We start from the raw sequence: 6,456 nt of genomic DNA, 5'->3' as shown, positions 1-6,456 counted from the left end.
AAGTCGTCAAAAAAATTCATTTTTTACAAATTTAATTATTCTAATCATCTGAAAATTACCTGAGTTCTAGTAGGGACTGAGAACGTCACAATTTTGAAGAATAGAGAATTTTATTTCAATTTTTAAGTAGTAGCACCCTCACCCAAACACTATCAGACAATCGAAATTTTGTAAAGTCGTCAAAAAAAATTCATTTCTTACAAATTTAATTATTCTAATTATCTGAAAATTACCTGAGTTCTAGTAGGGACTGAGAACGTCACAATCTTGAAGAATAGAGAATTTTATTTCAATTTTTAAGTAGTAGCACCCTCACCCGAACGCTATCAGACAATCGAAATTTTGTAAAGTCGCCAAAAAAAATTCATTTCTTCCAAATTTAATTATTCTAATCATCTGAAAATTACGTGAGTGTTAGTAGGGACTGAGGACGTCACAATCTTAAAGAATAGAGAATTTTATTTCAATTTTTAAGTAGTAGCATCCTCACCCGAACGCTATGAGACAATCGAAATTTTGTGAAATCGTCAAAAAAAATTATTTTTTTCAAATTTAGTAATTCCAATCATCTAAAAATTTCCTGAGTTCTAGTAGGGACTGAGCACTACACAATTTTGAAAAATAGAGAATTTTATTTCAATTTTTAAGTAGTAGCACCCTCACCCGAACGCTATCAGACAATCGAAATTTTGTAAAGTCGTCAAAAAAAATTCATTTCTTACAAATTTAATTATTCTAATCATCTGAAAATTACCTGAGTTCTAGTAGGGACTGGAAACGTCACAATCTTAAAGAATAGAGAATTTTATTTCAATTTTTAAGTAGTAGCAGGTCCACCCGTACGCTATCAGACAATCGAAATTTTGTAAAGTCGTCAAAAAAAATTCATTTCTTACAAATTTAGTAATTCTAATCATCTGAAAATTACCTAAGTTCTAGTAGGGACTGAGGACGTCACAATCTTAAAGAATAAAGAATTTTATTTCAATTTTTAAGTAGTAGCACCCTCACCCGCACGCTATCAGACAATCGAAATTTTGTAAAGTCGTCAAAAAAATTAATTTCTTACAAATTTAATTATTCTAATCATCTGAAAATTACCTGAGTTCTAGTAGGGACTGAGAACGTCACAATTTTGAAGAATAGAGAATTTTATTTCAATTTTTAAGTAGTAGCACCCTCACCCAAACACTATCAGACAATCGAAATTTTGTAAAGTCGTCAAAAAAAATTCATTTCTTACAAATTTAATTATTCTAATTATCTGAAAATTACCTGAGTTCTAGTAGGGACTGAGAACGTCACAATCTTGAAGAATAGAGAATTTTATTTCAATTTTTAAGTAGTAGCACCCTCACCCGAACGCTATCAGACAATCGAAATTTTGTAAAGTCGCCAAAAAAAATTCATTTCTTCCAAATTTAATTATTCTAATCATCTGAAAATTACGTGAGTGTTAGTAGGGACTGAGGACGTCACAATCTTAAAGAATAGAGAATTTTATTTCAATTTTTAAGTAGTAGCATCCTCACCCGAACGCTATGAGACAATCGAAATTTTGTGAAATCGTCAAAAAAAATTATTTTTTTCAAATTTAGTAATTCCAATCATCTAAAAATTACCTGAGTTCTAGTAGGGACTGAGCACTACACAATCTTGAAGAATAGAGAATTTTATTTTAATTTTTAAGTAGTAGCACCCTCACCCGCACGCTATCAGACAATCGAAATTTTGTGAAATCGTCAAAAAAAATTAATTTCTTACAAATTTAGTAATTCTAATCATCTGAAAATTACCTGAGTTCTAGTAGGGACTAAGCACTACACAATCTTGAAGAATAGAGAATTTTATTTCAATTTTTAAGTAGTAGCACGCTCACCTAAACGCTATCAGACAATCGAAATTTTGTAAAGTCGTCAAAAAAAATTCATTTCTTACAAATTTAATTATTCTAATCATCTGAAAATTACCTGAGTTCTAGTAGGGACTGAATACGTCACAATCTTGAAGAATAGAGAATTTTATTTCAATTTTTAAGTAGTAGCAGGTCCACCCGTACGCTATCAGACAATCGAAATTTTGTAAAGTCGTCAAAAAAAATCATTTCTTACAAATTTAATTATTCTAATCATCTGAAAATTACCTGAGTTCTAGTAGGGACTGAGCACTACACAATCTTGAAGAATAGAGAATTGTATTTCTATTTTTAAGTAGTAGAACCCTCACCCGAACGCTATCAGACAATCGAAATTTTGTGAAATCGTCAAAAAAATTCATTTCTTCCAAATTTAATTATTCTAATCATCTGAAAATTTCGTGAGTGCTAGTAGAGACTAAGGACGTCACAATCTTCAAGAATAGAGAATTGTATTTCTATTTTTAAGTAGTAGCACCCTCACCCGAACGCTATCAGACAATCGAAATTTTGTAAAGTCGTCAAAAAAAATTCATTTCTTACAAATTTAATTATTCTAATCATCTGAAAATTACCTGAGTTCTAGTAGGGACTGTGGACGTCACAATCTTAAAGAATAGAGAATTTTATTTCAATTTTTAAGTAGTTGCACTCTCACCCGAACGCTATCAGACAATCGAAATTTTGTGAAATCGTCAAAAAAAATTAAATTCTTACAAATTTAGTAATTCTAATCATCTGAAAATTACCTGAGTTCTAGTAGGGACTAAGGACCTCACAATCTTAAAGAATAGAGAATTTTATTTCAATTTTTAAGTAGTAGCACCCTCACCCGAACGCTATCAGACAATCGAAATTTTGTGAAATCGTCAAAAAAAATTAAATTCTTACAAATTTAGTAATTCTAATCATCTGAAAATTACCTGAGTTCTAGAAGGGACTGAGAACGTCACAATCTTGAAAAATAGAGAATTTTATTTCAATTTTTAAGTAGTAGCACCCTCACCCGCACGCTATCAGACAATCGAAATTTTGTGAAATCGTCAAAAAAAATTAATTTCTTACAAATTTAGTAATTCTAATCATCTAAAAATTACCTGAGGTCTAGTAGGGACTAAGCACTACACAATCTTGAAGAATAGAGAATTTTATTTTAATTTTTAAGTAGTAGCACGCTCACCTAAACGCTATCAGACAATCGAAATTTTGTAAAGTCGTCAAAAAAAATCATTTCTTACAAATTTAATTATTCTAATCATCTGAAAATTACCTGAGTTCTAGTAGGGACTGAAAACGTCACAATCTTGAAGAATAGAGAATTTTATTTCAATTTTTAAGTAGTAGCACCCTCACCCGAACGCTATCAGACAAATGAAATTTTGTGAAATGGCCATAAAAAATTTATTTCTTCTAAATTTAATTATTCCAATCATCTGAAAATTACCTGAGTTCTAGTAGGAACTGAGCCCTAGACAATCTTGAAGAATAAAGAATTTTATTTCAATTTTTAAGTAGTAGCAGGTCCACCCGAACGCTATCAGACAATTGAAATTTTGTGAAATGGCCATAAAAAATTTATTTCTTCTAAATTTTATTATTCCAATCATCTAAAAATTACCTGAGTTCTAGTAGGGACTAAGCACTACACAATCTTGAAGAATAGAGAATTTTATTTCAATTTTTAAGTAGTAGCACCCTCACCGGAACGCTATCAGACAATCGAAATTTTGTGAAATCGTCAAAAAAAATTAAATTGTTACAAATTTAGTAATTCTAATCATCTGAAAATTACCTGAGTTCTAGAAGGGACTGAGCACTACACAATCTTGAAGAATAGAGAATTTTATTTCAATTTTTAAGTAGTAGCACCCTCACCCGAACGCTATCAGACAATCGAAATTTTGTAAAGTCGTCAAAAAAAATTCATTTCTTACAAATTTAATTATTTTAATCATCTGAAAATTACCTGAGTTCTAGTAGGGACTGAAAACGTCACAATCTTGAAGAATAGAGAATTTTATTTCAATTTTTAAGTAGTAGCAGGTCCACCCGTACGCTATCAGACAATCGAAATTTTGTAAAGTCGTCAAAAAAAATCATTTCTTACAAATTTAATTATTCTAATCATCTGAAAATTACCTGAGTTCTAGTAGGGACTGAGAACGTCACAATCTTGAAGAATAGAGAATTTTATTTCAATTTTTAAGTAGTAGCACACTCACCCGAACGCTATCAGACAAATGAAATTTTGTGAAATGGCCATAAAAAATTTATTTCTTCTAAATTTAATTATTCCAATCATCTGAAAATTACCTCAGTTCTAGTAGGAACTGAGCCCTAGACAATCTTGAAGAATAGAGAATTTTATTTCAATTTTTAAGTAGTAGCAGGTCCACCCGAACGCTATCAGACAATTGAAATTTTGTGAAATGGCCATAAAAAATTTATTTCTTCTAAATTTAATTATTCCAATCATCTAAAAGTTACCTGAGTTCTAGTAGGGACTGAGCACTACACAATCTTGAAGAATAGAGAATTGTATTTCTATTTTTAAGTAGTAGCACCCTCACCCGAACGCTATCAGACAATCGAAATTTTGTGAAATCGTCAAAAAAATTCATTTCTTCCAAATTTAATTATTCTAATCATCTGAAAATTTCGTGAGTGCTAGTAGAGACTAAGGACGTCACAATCTTCAAGAATAGAGAATTGTATTTCTATTTTTAAGTAGTAGCACCCTCACCCGAACGCTATCAGACAATCGAAATTTTGTAAAGTCGTCAAAAAAAATTCATTTCTTACAAATTTAGTAATTCTAATCATCTGAAAATTACCTGAGTTCTAGTAGGGACTAAGGACCTCACAATCTTGAAGAATAGAGAATTTTATTTCAATTTTTAAGTAGTAGCACCCTCACCCGAACGCTATCAGACAATCGAAATTTTGTGAAATCGTCAAAAAAAATTAAATTCTTACAAATTTAGTAATTCTAATCATCTGAAAATTACCTGAGTTCTAGAAGGGACTGAGCACTACACAATCTTGAAGAATAGAGAATTTTATTTTAATTTTTAAGTAGTAGCACGCTCACCTAAACGCTATCAGACAATCGAAATTTTGTAAAGTCGTCAAAAAAAATTCATTTCTTACAAATTTAATTATTCTAATCATCTGAAAATTACCTGAGTTCTAGAAGGGACTGAGCACTACACAATCTTGAAGAATAGAGAATTTTATTTTAATTTTTAAGTAGTAGCACGCTCACCTAAACGCTATCAGACAATCGAAATTTTGTAAAGTCGTCAAAAAAAATTCATTTCTTACAAATTTAATTATTCTAATCATCTGAAAATTACCTGAGTTCTAGTAGGGACTGAGGACCTCACAATCTTAAAAAATAGAGAATTTTATTTCAATTTTTAAGTAGTAGCACCCTCACCCGAACGCTATCAGACAATCGAAATTTTGTGAAATCGTCAAAAAAAATTAAATTCTTACAAATTTAGTAATTCTAATCATCTGAAAATTACCTGAGTTCTAGAAGGGACTGAGCACTACACAATCTTGAAGAATAGAGAATTTTATTTTAATTTTTAAGTAGTAGCACGCTCACCTAAACGCTATCAGACAATCGAAATTTTGTAAAGTCGTCAAAAAAAATTCATTTCTTACAAATTTAATTATTCTAATCATCTGAAAATTACCTGAGTTCTAGTAGGGACTGGAAACGTCACAATCTTGAAGAATAGAGAATTTTATTTCAATTTTTAAGTAGTAGCACCCTCACCCGAACGCTATGAGACAATCGAAATTTTCTAAAGTCGTCAAAAAAAATTCATTTCTTACAAATTTAATTATTCTAATCATCTGAAAATTACCTGAGTTCTAGTAGGGACTAAGCACTACACAATCTTGAAGAATAGAGAATTTTATTTCAATTTTTAAGTAGTAGCACGCTCACCTAAACGCTATCAGACAATCGAAATTTTGTAAAGTCGTCAAAAAAAATTCATTTCTTACAAATTTAATTATTCTAATCATCTGAAAATTTCGTGAGTGCTAGTAGAGACTGAGGACGTCTTAATCTTCAAGAATAGAGAATTGTATTTCTTTTTTTAAGTAGTAGCACCCTCACCCGAACGCTATCAGACAATCGAAATTTTGTAAAGTCGTCAAAAAAAATTCATTTCTTACAAATTTAATTATTCTAATCATCTGAAAATTACCTGAGTTCTAGTAGGGACTGTGGACGTCACTATTTTGAAGAAAAGAGAATTTTATTTCAATTTTTAAGTAGTAGCACCCTCACCCAAACACTATCAGACAATCGAAATTTTGTAAAGTCGTCAAAAAAAATTCATTTCTTACAAATTTAATTATTCTAATCATCTGAAAATTACCTGAGTTCTAGTAGGGACTGAGAACGTCACAATTTTGAAGAATAGAGAATTTTATTTCAATTTTTAAGTAGTAGCACCCTCACCTAAACGCTATCAGACAATCGAAATTTTGTAAAGTCGTCAAAAAAATTCATTTCTTCC

The sequence above is a fragment of the Leptopilina heterotoma genome, unplaced genomic scaffold (genome assembly GCF_015476425.1).
Source record: "Leptopilina heterotoma isolate Lh14 unplaced genomic scaffold, ASM1547642v1 Lhet_78, whole genome shotgun sequence".
NCBI lineage: Eukaryota > Metazoa > Arthropoda > Insecta > Hymenoptera > Figitidae > Leptopilina > Leptopilina heterotoma.
This window is presented reverse-complemented; position numbering follows the sequence as displayed.